Below are 15,303 nucleotides of genomic sequence, written 5' to 3'. Positions count from 1 at the left end.
AATATGACATCACTCTGCCTATAGGGGAAGGGGGAAGGAGGTGTTGAGTCAGGGACGGGGGGAGCCAGGTAATATCTGGTGTGGCTGCCGTCCCATTGTGTAGATTCAGAGGCACAGCAGTGAAATTGGAGACCAGCACCCAATCCAAAGAGGAGTGGGAATCCTGTGACTTACCCATGTCTCAAATCCCTAGGAAGAACCAATGTGGAAATGCTTTGAGGTTCTCCTTCGCGAAGTGAAAAGTTTTATATCTTTGTATGGTACAGGAGAGCTGGAATAATATTTGGAATTCTCCCAGGGACCTAGATACCTTTAAAATATGGCCTGGTGAGAGACCAACCTTAAAAACATAAGTGGCTTGTGTAATTCCTAATTCACAAATGACTCAGTATCAAGACTGCTCAGTTATGAACCAACTCGAAACAGGGAAAGCGGTGACTCAGGACAGAATCCGTAGGTAAGTCAAGGAGGTGGTTTCACACTCTTACTTCTCTGCAGTTACAAAGCCCAATCTAGACCTCACTTTCAACTGACGCCAACCAGAAAGTCAGAACTTAAGCTGAGAGCGAAGATTCTGGTCTTGACTCTGCCGTTTGCTCTTAATCAAAATCTGGAACACGTCACTCAGTATCTTAAATGCCAAACTTACAAAATGTGTGTACTGCTGCCTGCCCCACCTACCTCACAGGATTTTATTTGTAAAAGCATGAGTGTGAACATGTTCCACAAATTCAAAAAGGCCTCACTTCTGTGACACAAATTCTTCTCAGTCACTGTGCTAGGTACTCCGCTGTCTTCAGTCTGGGCATCATAGGGAGAGCACAGATTGGACGAGGATTGCCGTGTAATTAACTGCCCCGTGGGCCAAATTTTTTACAAAGTAAGGGTGAAATGCTCTAGGATCCAGGAAGCCTATGGGGCAACTCCAGAGCCAGGTACAACTTGTTCATGTGAAATGATGAGAACAAGTTTCACTTCCAGTTTCATGGGGTCCCTTGGTTCTTGCTTCTCTTGAGTTCTCAGGAGAATTCTACGAACAATGAGGGCCACTGCGGGGATCTGCTAGTCTCTGGCAATGCCAGGAACTAACTTAATCACTCCAGGTCTTGGCTGCCTCATTTGTAAAACCCTGACATATGGGTTGCAGTGAGTATTAAGTGAGATCCTGTGAGTAAAATGCTTAGCACCCAATAGATGTTAGATGAAATTACGAAGGAGAGAGGAGAAACCAGTCTCCGGAGTTTCGTCTTCTTTGGTGCCTCGGGTTCAAGGCACCAGGATCCTCAGATGCCTCAAACTGTTACCCACAGGGCTGGGCAGAACACTGCTGTGGAATTTCCACCAAAGGACCAGTAGAGGGAGCCCCCGAGTAAAACTGCTCTTCTCTGGTCTACATTTCCTTCGTTTCTCTATAAAACAAATCTCTGCTCAGTGGCCACGGACTTCTTCTCTACCAGAAACTTTTCACTTAGAGAAAAGTGGAACCCTCAGCAAAAGACCTGGACCCAGTCTTGCTTTCAGAGAACGCGGGGGTTCCTGAAATTGGGAGACAGCTGGAGTCCCAGGCCAAGGTTCCGCTCTTGAGCTCTAGCTGCAATGGGGCATAGAAAGGGTAGTTCCTATTGGGGCTGGTCCCAGGAGATCTGGGACTGAGATTTTGAAGCTAACACTTCTCCAGCTTTTGGAATTTTGAATATGCTCTAGCTTTCTAGTCCTCCTCTCTCCACAAATATCTAGATTCCTAGTCCCTAAAGGACCTTATTAGAAACTTTTTATAAGGCAGTCCTGGAGCCTGGACACTGTCAAGCAGCAAGTGAACGAAATAGCTCTTACCTGCCCTTAGGAGTCTGCTCTTTAAAGGCAAGCCTCTGAGAAACTACACGACGGCCATGGCATCCCTCTCAGAGAAAAGACCTAAAATGGCTGCCAAAAGGTGTCAAGATGGACTCCACTGAGACTCTGAGCAGAGCTTTTCCACAGTTCCTTCTCTGCTCAGATTCCTCAGGTCAACCAGATGGCTCGTCTGTCAGGGCACAAACCTTTTTTCCTCGCACTTATTTTCTGGCTCACAGTTAATCAATGCAATAGTAGGAGCCCCAAGAGATGGTGGGAGATCTTTCCAGTCTTTCTTACAGTTAACGTTTGCTCACAGTCTGATTTTGATTAGCAGTGACCTCGTTTCTTTTAGGGTACCCAAGGGGCTCTGTGCCTCCTCACCTACTTAGAGGATGAAACATAGCTCAGGAGGAACCCAGATAAAGCAAAGACTTGCCATCTGAGAAGGTTAAAAACACAGGAGAGCTCCTTTCCCTCCTTCTGCTGGCATGCTATCAAGGGTAACAATGGCTGATATTTATTGAGTATTTATTAATCTCAGGTACTGTGTTAAGAGGTATGTATACATTATCCTGTTCGCTGCCTCAACAACTCAATAAAACAGTTCCTATTACAATTTCCATTCTAAAGTTGAAAAGCCAGAGCTTAGAGAGGTTAAATAACCTGCTCTAAGCCAAAGAGCTATTAAGCGTAGTAGCTGGTATTTTGAAATACAGAGCAGCCCCTCTTCACGCCCTAGCTGGGTTCTCCAAACAGACAATAATTTTGGTTCACTTCAGCATTAGGAGACGTTTTCACAGGTATGGGGAACCTGGGCAGCGAGATACACCTTGTTGTGTCCCAACCAGGACCGATGGAACCATCTGATGTTCCTTCTCGTTCCACTGTCTCATTTCCACAGGGCAAGTGCAACCTGTCTCAGGAGGAAAAAATTACCACCAGGATGAAGCAGTTTACCTCCTTTTCCCTCTCTAAGATAATCCCTCAGACACCTGGCCAAACCACAGAGAAGAAAAGGGACTCATTACATCATCGGAAAATGCCTTGGGCTTTTATAATTGTGGGATAAGCTGGAAGACTGACAGCTGGGGACATAGCTCAAGAGTAGACTTCTTTAGGTCCCATGTCTGAATGGAAATGACTCTTTGGGAAGTGCTGTTGAGAATAATCTGGGGGAGGGTAGGTAATGGATTTTATGAGCAGCTATCAAGCCATTACTCCATCCCCCTGATTTGAAACTTTGCTGGGCTCTATTCCCCCACCTCTGGTTAAGGGTCCGTGTTGGCTCCTTTGACATAGGCTTTGGACCAGGTAGAGAAAGCAGAGGCTGTACAACTGACATCACAGGAGGCACTTCTCTTTAACTGCAGATGACAGGGCCCCTACCTTCAGTCACCCCATGAGCTTAGCTGTTCCTTTTCAGCCCTTGCTTCCTGAAGTCACCAGAGGGAAGCTGACCAGTGAGAAGGTGGGCTTCTGATGACAAGGAGGAGAAAAAATGAAGGAGCTATTACCTTGAAGAGCCTGAGAGCCACTGGCAACAGGAAGAAGAGCGGACTCAGACCCAGGCCTGTCCTGCCCTGTCTTCTCATTCCCTCATCTCTAGGGCTGACACCAAATGTTTTCACTCATGGAATAACTTGCTTCTCTGGGCAGTATTAGCAAATATATAGGTTTCCATTGGTTTGAAATGATATGTTTGGTTACCAATCAACACACAACTTTGGTCTGGATCGTAACTCAGGAAAACTACTAATGTTTTGATTGGTGCTGGGGTTCATGCATAGGAGGGGTCCATTCTGATTAGGGATTTATGTTCCGGTTTACTTCCGGGCCCTGACTGGGAATGCCCCGAGCCCTTAGCAGAGACTGGCCTTCATCATGCTGTAACTTGCTTCATCTGCATCCTGCTTAGAGCCCTCCAGAGCCAAACTAGTTACAGAGTATTTACGTTTTCCTTGAAATCCCCTTTAAATGCATGGCAGTCTCCCAAGAGGGATCCAAAGGGGTGAGGTATTAAGGACAGAGATGCCTTAAGAATGGGGGAAACAGTAAAATAATAGCAAGCCTTCACTGAGCACTGGTTATACGCTGGGCAGTGTCCTAAGCACTTCATATGTATTCATTTACTTCTCATCATAACCCTAGGAGGTGGGTACTGTTATTATTCCCATCTTATAGAGGAGGAAACAGTGAGGTTACAGAACTTGTCTGAGGTCTCAGAGCTATTAAGGAGGCAAGATGTTCATCTAGGCTGTCTGGCTCATACTCTGAGCTCTACACTAGATTCTTACTTCTCAATGGGATGATCTCCAAGGTGCTGTCAGGGGGCTGGGCATATATAGGTCCCAAATGAACAGGGACCCATGCTCAGTCTGGTGTTGTATTTGCTATGGATAGTCTGTAGAATGCCAGACATCCTGGGGATGAAAGGGCACAGAGAAACCTGTTGTCTGAGGCCTGAGCAACCACTGACCACTCCACCCAGGGCCATAAAAAAAGACTTATAACAGTACCTTCAACTCATGTGTGTCTACTCTTCCAAACACCTTAGAAGCTCCTTAAGGACAAGAATTGTTCAACTTGCTCTGTGCTGCAGGCATGAGATTACAAAAATTATAGGGCTAGTTGACTCTGATCCCCTTGTTTTAGAGATGAGGTCGAGAGAGGCCAGTAAATCACCTAAGTTCACTAGGTTAAGGCAGCACACTCTGGACTAGAACCCTGGGTCTGACTCCTGGTTCAGTCAACCTATCTGAGCACAGGGTCTCTGAGGACTGGGGGACAGATAAGAGAATATAATGGTTGCTGATGAGGAAGGCTACTGAAGACCCTACGTTCTAGAAGAAGAAAGGGAGGTGTTCCTCTAATCTGTTGAGGGGAACTGAAGCCTGGAGGGAGAGTCAGCGTGCCCCAGGTCACAGATCGAGTTGGGGAATGAGTTTATTGATTTCTGTTCCCAAGTAGCCAGCTCACCAGATTCCCTGAAGACGACATAGGTGGTTAAGCTTTTAAAAATCTGAGTCAGTAGGTCAATGTAGATTAGGAAAAATCCTCTTGCTTTAGTGGATGTGACTAATGAAGGGTTTTCAGGGAGGGACAGTGGCTATTTTGCTCTTCCCTTTTCTCTTTTATCACCTCCTTGAATAATTTCTGTTTTCTAAATCTGTGTGAATTTGATGTGGAAAAGTAAATAGCAGCAAATATCCCTTGTAGTGAATTGGGATCCTAACTCCTGCCCAAGACTGAGGCTAGGTTGAGGCCACTCCCTGCAAAGCAGGTCTTCTCAGGCTCTATAGTTCTTAATACCAAGATGTGGTGGTCAAGGTAGGTTGTATGATCTGGGACCCATGAACCCTAACAAAATTGGCCCATGGGCTTCCAAAAGGATGAACTGCCACAAAAGCCTGGCTCACCAAGAGTCTCTGGATCTTAATTGTTCTTCTTTCCCAATTGGTACATCCACTCCAATTAACATGCTCATATAAACTTATGGATGAAAGGATTCCTGATAGAATGGGACACAGGACAGGTAAGTTTGGAACAGGGAAAGGAAGCCTATGATGGCTTATTGATCAGGCAAGGGCTTTATAAGTTTGTAAGAACCCAGGGTTGGTATGGGTCTTACAAAAAGAGGAATGTGGGCTGCTAAGGCCTCCTTCACCTTCTGGACTATGAGTGCCATGGTGGCAAGCAGGATCTGTGTCTTAGTCATGTCTGAATCTCCAGAGCCTAGTGTATGGCCTGATAGCTAGTGAACTCTTCATGAATCTTTGTTGAGTTCCCAATTTTGATGAGGCAATGGAGACCAGGTAAGGGATTACTTTCTTCTGTTCTTCACTAGGGAATGAGGTCATTGAAAATCAAGACCTTGATGAGGAGTAGATAGTCATACTTGCCTCCAAGGAATCACTGAGGGACCCTCACAATGTCCAAGAGGACTTGGAACATTTGCCCCAGTGGAGAGAAGGAGACTTGAGTCTTGCCTCTAGACTCCAGTGAGTCAAATGCAGATGATCTTCTTACACTCACACTCTTGAGATCCAGAACTGTGCTAAGCCTGGACTGGCACCTTTCTCTTTACCTGGAAGCCTCCTCTTTCAAGACTTGGGGCTGCCAGGGGAAAAGGATTTATGGGCTCTGAGCTGAAGAGAAAGGTCCAGGGAAGTTTCCCAGGCTTGTCCCTTGCTTGGCAGGGTCAATGGAGTACAGTTCCTTTGGCTTTCAGTAGGGTAAGGTGGAGGAAGATAGATTTTACCCAGCATTTCCCAAGAGGAGTCCCTGTGTACATGGAAAGGTCTAAGAATGAGTTTGCTGGCTTCAGAAATGGAAGAATCTCCCCAGAAAAGAAGGGCATATGGTCGGAATGCCACCCCACAACATGCTATGAGAAGATGCTCCCAAGTCACTTTTCTGATGCTTCCTTGGGCTCATCAATGACCAGAGATATAATAATAAAAATAACAATAAAAAGTAATAGTAACATATCAGACATTTGGTATGTATCAGGCTCTGTGCCAAGTCCTTTGCAAATAACTTAATGAGTCATCATCATAACTCTTTGAGATAGATACTATTACTACTCAATTTAAGCATCAAGAAACCAAGGCTTTGAGGGGCCGGCCCGGTGGTGCAGCGGTTAAGTTCTTATGTTCCGCTTTGGTGGCCCGGGGTTCTCCAGTTCAGATCCCAGGTGCGGACACAGCACCGCTTGGCATGCCATGCTGTGGTAGGCGTCCCACATATAAAGTAGAGGAAGATGGGTATGGATGTTAGCTGAGGGCCAGTCTTCCTCAGCAAAAAGAGGAGGATTGGCAGCAGTTAGCTCAGGGCTAATCTTCCTCAAAAAAAAAAAAGAAACTGAGGCTTCGAGAGTTTAAATAACTTGTCAAAAGTCACATAACCAACCAAATACAGGAGTCAAGATTTGAACCCAGGTCTGTTTGGCTGCAAAGCCTGAACTGTTTGCCATTATACTTTACTGAGGGCACTGTGAGACTCCAGCCTATCAGAGCCCTACGTCTGCCTCTATCGCTGAATGAGTTGGGAAAAAGAGGAAAGCGGGACTTAAAAAAATGCTAACATCTGCCTCTGCGCACACACATACGCACAAAAATACGTATCATGTGTAGAGCACTCTAGTGTGCATTTTGGATAAGTCACCTCACTTCTCATTTCATTCTCAATGGGGTAGGTATTATAATGTGAATACTCCCATTGTTCAGGTGAGGCAAGCGGGTCACAAAGAAGCTAAATAATTTGCTCAAGATCATATGTCCCCTTGGTTGCTTGAATCTATGTGGTCTGATGCCAAATCCATGGCTTTCACTATAACATAGGCCGCAATAATGAGACATAGAGACAGCTAGCATTTATTAAACACCCACCATGGATCAAGCACTGTGCTAGGCTCATTCACAAACAGTAAATACTTATTCAGTGATTGGTCTTCCAGTCCACTAACTGGGCTGTCACTGTAGCAGCCTCCAAGACTAGGAAAAGTTATATAAAATAATAAAAGTAATTCCTTTTCCTCTTTTCTCTAGGCATTCTGAGTGGCTTAGTCCAAGCTAAATATTTCAGAAAAGGGTGTTGCTGTCACTTAATGGACCAAGCAAGAAAGAAAAACTAGATTAAGCCTGAAAAACACAACTCGCAAAGTCCTTGAACCAAGGATGGAGAGCCAACAGAACGGAGGGTCTTCTTTCTCTAGGTTGGATGCATTTTAATGCCGTCTTATTTCCACTCCACTCCACCTCACATTTCTAAGGTGCCCTCTAGCTTTCCTCCTTAGAGAGTAAGGAGTAGGGAAGAACTGATGAAGGAAGGAAAAAATCCCCTTTCTACTGGGGTCCATCAGGAATATAGAGCCTCTTGACCCTTTAAGCCTCAAGTCTTTTTCCATATCAACATCGATTGAATTTACTGCCAAATTCATTTCTGAGAGCCTGCCATCCTGGACCAAGAGATCCCTGGGCCGACTTCAGAGCAGTGGTGAGATAAGTAATAGCTAACAATAATAAGTACTAAATAATTAGCACAATTATTCATGAAGCAAGCTAAGTATTCTTTTTTTCATTTGTAGATGGTGAAATCTAAGCACATATCAGGCTTGATGGAGCCAAGCTTGAAAGCGGCGGGTAGGCACTGGATGGATAGTTCAGTTCCAAGGCCTGGGCTCTAACTCAAGGCTTCAGCAGACTCAGCAGAGATCGGCAGATGAATTCTCTCTTCAAAGCTGTGACACCATCACCAGGAAGTGGTGGACTTTTCACAGAGTAGGACTTGGTTAGAGGAGAAAACCCCAATGGATCAAAAATGGAAGCTGCTGAAGTTCTTTTGCTGCAGATGGATTATTCACTTGATGAGGGAAGATGAGCAACAGCCTTCTCAGTCTGGGATCTGGGTTACCTCTCACCTCCTCCTGCCCAGGCTGGCTTCATGGGGGTGCAACTTGTGTAGTCACACATGGCCCTGTGCTCAGAAAGGTCTTGTGCTTGGTTTAATACTCTGCCGTCACTGTCTTGAGATTCTTAATAACTTTACCTTTGAACTGTGTTTCGTAAGTAAAGTCTGTGGGACAATGGAGAATGCGTGAGTAGAGAAGATTCGCACAATTTGCATGTTCACCACTCCTTGCTGCCCCAGAGTGTTGGCAGTACCCCGAGAGCACAGAATTCCAGTGGGAGCTCAGTGAGACTCTAAGTAAGTAAAAGGTAAGTTTACGAGCAAGCGGGGCATTGATAGGAGCACGAGGTCATGCTGTTTGAACCACAACTTGCTTCATAGGCAGAAAGAAGGAATTGGGGTTCTACAAAATACTGTGACCAAGGAACCCCATCATATCATTTCTTACTCGTGTTCCTTCCCTGTATTTGCCAACCACCCCATGCTAAAGATGATGACATAGAAGGAAAGGGAAGGGTAGAGCAATCTATATAGTCCCTTTTGCTTTCAGTCTTTTCTGACTCATCAGCAAGCTGATGTCGGAGAGTACTGGTGGAACGTTCGTGAATAAGGAGTGAAATAGAAGCAGTTCAGTTCACTTTGTTCCACGTTTCCATCGTTCTGATAAGAATGAAATACACATGCTTGTATGACCTATGAAATACGAATTGTGTAATTTCAATAATTCTGCAAATGAATTAAATGCCTTTACAACTAACATTGCACAATATAAACATGGAGGGTAAAATTTATGCTAATAATTAAAAATTTTAATTTTTTTATCACGATATTAAACAGCAAATAAAAAACATCATGACAACTTGAGAGACTGTGGAAGAAATGAAAAAAACTTTATATTTTAGTCTTAATGGCACTTTTTTCTGCTTTTTGAACAAGGGGCCCTACGTTTTCATTTTCTATTGGGCCCCACAAATGATGCAGCTGGCCCTGCTCCTGCCTTTATTTTTGAGAAACAGAGGCGAAGCACCACGGCCCATCCAAGGTGATGAAGGGCAAAGGTGGACATCATTCTTCTCCTAAATGGGTAGACTCTGCTTGCAGGAATGTTCTCCAACGGTGAGTGAAGGGGGAACTGACACTCCTGAATGAATATGAGGAAACCCAAGGCAAATTCAGGTTCACCACATACACTCAGGGACGTCAGATCCACCCCTAAACCGGATGCGGCATTTCTCCACTGGCATCTTCTTGACAGAAGACTTGACAGAAGATGAAGATGGTCCACTCTTTTGTGTGTTGCTTGTGAGCTCACGTGTGGAGAGAAATCTGCACCCACACGCACACGTGTATTTTTGTGGTCTTGGCACACATATGGGCATGAGTACTACGCATATGTGTTTACATGTGAGGTGTGCTTGGGCACCTGGTATAACCTGAGAGAGGTGGTCTTTGCATGGGTCTCAGAGGGCTGGCTGATGGACATGAAACACCGTTAAGGCTAGTGCAAAAAAGGTATCAAGGAGTATATGTATACATCTGCCTGGTATCCTTCTGGAACTTGGGTCTCAGGAGACCACAGCTAAGAGCAGAAAGCGATACTGATGGGCTTGGGGGACTTTGGAGGACACATGGCTATACAGGCATACCTCATTTTATTGCACTTTGCAGATATCGCATTTTCTGCAAATTGAAGGTTTGTGGCAACCCTGTGTCGAGCAAGTCTATCGGTGTCATTTTTCCAACAGTAGTTGCTCACTTTATCTCTATGTTCACATTTGGTAACTATCACAACATTTTAAACTTTTTCAGCATTATTATATTTGTCATGGTGATCTGTGATCGGTGATCTCTGACGTTACTACTGTAATTACTTTGGAGCATCCTTATTAGATGACGAACTCAGTCAATAAATGTTATGCATGTTCTCACTGCTCCACCCCCTGGCCATTTCTCTCCCTCTCCCTGGGACTCCCAGTTCCCTGAAACACAACAATATTGAAACCAGGCCAATTAATAATCCTAGGATGGTCTCTAAGTGTTCAAGTGAAGTGTTCAAGTGTTCTCGGTTCAGGCCAATTAATAATCCTAGGATGGTCTCTAAGTGTTCAAGTGAAAGGAAGAGTCGCATGTCTCTCACTTTCTAGAAGAAATCATGCTAGAACCGATGAAGTTTAGTGAGAAAGGCGTGTTGACAAGGCATGTCGAAAGCTGAGATAGGCTGAAAGTCAGGCCTCACGTACCAAACAGTCAGTCAAGTTGCAAATGCAAAGGAAAAGTTCTTGAAGGAAATGAAAAGTGCTACTCCAGTGAACACACAAATGACAAGAAAGTGAAACGCCTTATCGCTGAGAGGGAGAAGGTTTTAGTGTTCTGAATGGAAGATCGCACCAGCCACAACATTCCCTTAAGCCAAAGCCTAATCCAGAGAAAGGCCCTCACTCTCTTCAATTCTGTGAAGGCTGAGAGAGGCGAGAAGGCTGCAGAAGAAAAGTCTGAGTTCCTGAGGTTTTAAGGAAAGAAGCCATCTCCCTAACTTAAAAGAGCAAGGTGAAGCAGCAAGTGCTGAGGGAGAAGCTGCAGCAAGTTAGTCAGAAGATCTAGCTGAGATCATTAATGAGGGTGGCTACACCAGACAACAGATTTTCAGTGTAGACGAAACAGCCTTCTATTTGGAGGAGAGGCCATCAAGGACTTTCATAGCTAGAGAGGAGAAGTCCGTGCCTGGCTTCAAAGCTTCAGAGGACAGGCTGACTCTCTTGTTAGGGGCTGATGCAGCTGGTGACTTTAAGTTGAAGCCAATGCTCATTTACCATCCTGAAAATCCTAAAGCCCTAAGAATTGTCTAAATCTACTCTGCCTGTGCTCTATAAACGGAACAACAAAGCCTGGATGACAGCACATCTCTTGACAACATGCTTTGCTGAATATTTTAAGCCCACCATTGAGATGTACCCCTGAGAAGAAAAGACTCCTTTCAAAATATTGCTGCTCATTGACAATGCACCTGGTCACCCAAGAGCTCTGATGGAGCTGTGCTATGAGATGAATGTTGTTTTCATGCCTGCTGACACAGCACCCTTTCTGCAGCCCATGGATCAAGGAGTCATTTCGACTTTCAAGTCTTATTATTTAAGAAATACATTTTGTAAGGCTACAGCTGCCATAGGTAGTGATCCTGCTCTTGAGTCTGGGCAAAGAAAATTGAAAACCTTCTGGAAAGGATTCACCATTCTAGATGCCATTAGAAACATTCATGATTCGTGGGAAGAGGTCAAAATATCAATATTAATGGGAGTTTGGAGGAAGGTGATTCCAGCCCTCATGGATGACTTTGAGGGGTTCAAGACTTCAGTGGAGGAAGTAACTGCAGATGTGGCGGAAACAGCAAAGGAACAAGAATTAGAAGAGCAGCCTGAAGATGTGACTGAATTGCTGCAGCCTCATGAAAACTTTTAATGGATGAGCAAAGAGAGCGGTTTCTTGAGATGGAACCTACTCCTGGTGAAGATGCTGTGAAGATTACTGAAGTGACAACAAAGGATTTAGAATATGACATACACTTAGTTGATAAAACAGAAACAGGGTTTGAGAAGATTGACTCCAATTTTCGAGGAAGTTCTCCTACTATGGGTAAAATGCTATCAAACAGCATCACATGCTAGAGAAATCGCTCATGAGAGGAAGAGTCCATCAGTGCAGCAAACTTCATTGTTGTCTTATTTTAAGAAATTGCCATGGCTACTCCAACCTTCAGCAACCACCACCCTGATCAGTCAGCAGCCAACTACATCCAGGCAAGACCCTCCACCAGCAAAAAGATGACAGCTCACTGAAGGCTCAGATGACGGTTAGCATATTTTAGCAATAAAATATTTTTAAAGTATATAGTAAAGTATTTTTACGATATAATGCTATTGCACACTTAATAGACTACAGTATAGTGAAAACATAACTTTTACATGCACTGGGAAACCAAAGAATTTGTGTGACTCGCTTTATTGTGATGTTTGCTTCATTCTGGTGGTCTAGAAGCAAACCTGCAATATCTCCAAGGTATGCCTGTATTTCCAGGATCTTTCTTGTAACCACTCTCCTCTCCCTTTACATCAAAAGGAGACAAACACTTGTTGAATTAGGTAAAGAGCAGAAACAATTTCCTTCTGAGAAGAGGCACATAAGTGACCCTACTGCATCCTAGGCTGTGAAAGACTATCCCCCCTTTCACCACTGGACCAAAAATGAGGGGGCAGCCCTGAACTAGGCACGTAAGTGATGTGGACAGCGGCTGTCAGGCATGCTGGCTTGGTTTTACTCCATAGCAGCAGATCCACAAGGATGGTGCAGATACCCACTGCTTTCTTCAGCCCCACAACGCTTCATCCTAATAGCAGGCTTCGTCCTAGTCTGTGCCCCATCTCACCTCCAATCCCATTTCTAGGTCTAGAATAACCCTTGTTTTTGGGTTATTCTAGCTCTGGGGCTGTGACAAGGGCATACTGACTCGAACTTTCAAGCACCCTCCCCAAATCTCCCACCCCCTGCTGAAAGAGATTCACTTCTCACGTTAATTTGCTAACCCGACAGCGCCCCCAAGAGGAAAAAGCCACTCACTCCTTCAGAATCACATTCCCATCCCCGCGGTCTTCGCTTCCACCAGCCCAGTCCAAGGGACCACTGCCTTTTTCCCTTCCCCATATTTCCAAGCGCATTTAAGCAGATATTCAAATAGTGCCCCCACATCTATATTTAATGACCATGGGAGGGGGTATTCCCTCCTCCAAAGACACTTGTGTTCCACCTCCCAGAAGCGGCTGCTCTTCAGGGTGGAGGTGATTCAGCTTTCCTAGAAGATCATTTGCAGGGGAAAAACACAGTACTAGAGCTGAGAGTGCAGCCTGCTTGCCTAGATTGAAAAAAAAAAAAAAATCCTGCTCTCAGACACATGGAATTCCCATTGACGAGGTCTGGCCAACACCAGGCGCTGAATTTTTCTCATTAAACATAAAGCTCAGGATGAAAGATGCGGGGGCGGGAGAAGGGGCTAACATACCTTTTCAGCCTTTTCAACCCTCTGGAGGATTTGAACTCTGGCCCTCAAGGTCAAATGACTGATGTTCAAAAGTCCCCTCTCTCCATCCCGCCGCCTCTCTTCCCCAAGCTCCTTCCCAACAAAGAATGACTCTCTTTGCTACACACAATAAAGCCCTGGTGGATTTACCCAGATTAGAGAACCCCTTGAAGTCTCTGTCAAAACTAATCTTCTCAGGAGAAACACTTGTTGATAACCACCTTGCTTTGTGCGGCAGCAGAGAAACCAGGGCCCGGCTGGAAAAACTGGCCTCTGACCTCCCCTTCGCCACATGACACCAGGCACCATACAACCCTTGACCTCAGAGAACACCGCCCCGTCCCTCCACCCCCACCCCCCCACCCCCCATACCCTGCAAGCCCCCGCCCCCAGTTAGCTTCTCCACTTCAAGCTGGGCCCATCTTCGTACCAGCCTCTCAAAGCAAGGCCGCCAACCCTGCAGCTCCCCAGACTGCGAGTCCCTGGCCGGGCGCCAGCCTTTCCCTCCTTCGCCGCCGCCCCCGCGATTTAACCCTCCTCCGCCCTGCGGAGTTCAGCCTCTCTTGTCTTCATGCTGCAAAGTTTGCCAGGCTCCTTTTCAGGCGGTTTTCTCTACACAACCGGCCCTAAGAAATCATGCATAAAGATTTCCCTCTACAGGTGGTTGTGAGCTGTAGCAGTTTCTGCTCTTGCAATGGAAACGTGTTTTTTTCTTTTTTTTTTAATTTCATTTTACTCACTAATAGGGGTTTAGAAAAATTATTTTGCTTGCACGCTCTAAAGACTTCGCATTTTCTCCAAATAGTGGGAAGAGAGAAGATTAAATGCTCTAGGCAAGAAATGCTATCAGTACCATCACCGCCACCATGCCCTGGCTCTCTTATCTCCTCTCATTCCCCCACTTCGCTCCGACTTCATGAAGCCTTTCTGGAACTGCATTTTCACGTGCAAAATCATGACCAGAATGAAGACACTTAGTGAATGAGAATCAATCCAAAATATGACAAAGTGGAAGAAGCACTTGCCCACTGCAGAATTCCCCTCCCCCCTCCCACCCCCCTACCACAAGACATTAGGATGGGGAGAGACAAGACAGCATCCTCTCCCCAGTTTGCCACCAAAGGATTGTCTCCCAACTGACGTGCCTCCTGCAAAAACCACACACACACACACACAACCCCAGGAAAGCCTGCTCAAGAAGTCTAGGCAATTTGTACAAAGGTAATTGTTCAATGAAAAAGACAGTAATCATGGCCAGTCATATAGATCTACTCCTCCAAACATTCACCAACTGACATCATAAACTTTGCAAAAGCCAAACACAAGACAGTGCATGGTAGCACCTACCTTGGCGAGCTCCTTCACTTTTTGTGCAAATGTTTTCCCCTCGGCACGCTTTACACAGATTTCTAGGGAAATTTGGAAGGACTGGTGAGGGGGTGGGAGAGGTGAGGGAAGGAGGGTAATATAAATAAGGAAGCATTTTAAATGCACCACGCAAAAAGCTCGGGATTTCACGTTATGTGTCTGCACTCTTCCCGGAGCAAAGCAAAACAGTTCGCGATCAGTGCCAGACTTGGAGGGAGAGGGAAGAGAGAGGGAGGGGGGCAGAGGGAGGGGGAGAGAAGAGAGGGAGGGGGAGAGAAAGACAGAGGGGGGAGGAGGCTGAAGGAGAGAGGGAGAAGAGAGAGAAAGAGAGGAAATGAGAGAGGAATAGCGGGAGAAGAGAGGGGAGGTGAGCGGAGAGGGAGACAGAGAAAGAGAAGAAAGGAGGAGAGAGAGGAGGCAGCCCCCCTCCCACGCTCCCACCCCCACACATTCAGGCACCTCCTGAGTAACTGATCAGAGCAAAGAACTCATCACCCACGTTCGAAAACCCCGTTTGGGGACTCAGTCCCGATGCACACACTCCCGGGGTCTATTTATAGACAGACCCTAATGATATGCATTGCATTCTGAACGTAAGTGTGCGTGGATTACATACGGTTGCT

General features: G+C 45.6%; 1 long non-coding RNA gene across 1 annotated transcript in view; it reads right to left on the bottom strand.

Moving 5' to 3' along the window:
* Positions 1 to 14,902, bottom strand: part of LOC106843964 (uncharacterized) — a 106,567-nt gene extending 91,665 nt beyond the window's left edge. Inside the window, exon 1 of the long non-coding RNA XR_011495049.1 lies at positions 14,660 to 14,902. This is a non-coding gene — a long non-coding RNA (uncharacterized lncRNA). The remainder of the gene's footprint in view (positions 1 to 14,659) is intronic.
* Between the last annotated feature and the right edge of the window lie 401 nt (positions 14,903 to 15,303).

This window comes from Equus asinus, chromosome 17, assembly GCF_041296235.1.
Source record: "Equus asinus isolate D_3611 breed Donkey chromosome 17, EquAss-T2T_v2, whole genome shotgun sequence".
Lineage (NCBI taxonomy): Eukaryota > Metazoa > Chordata > Mammalia > Perissodactyla > Equidae > Equus > Equus asinus.
The sequence above is the reverse complement of the archived record's forward strand: the minus strand, read 5'-3'. Positions and strand labels throughout refer to the sequence as shown.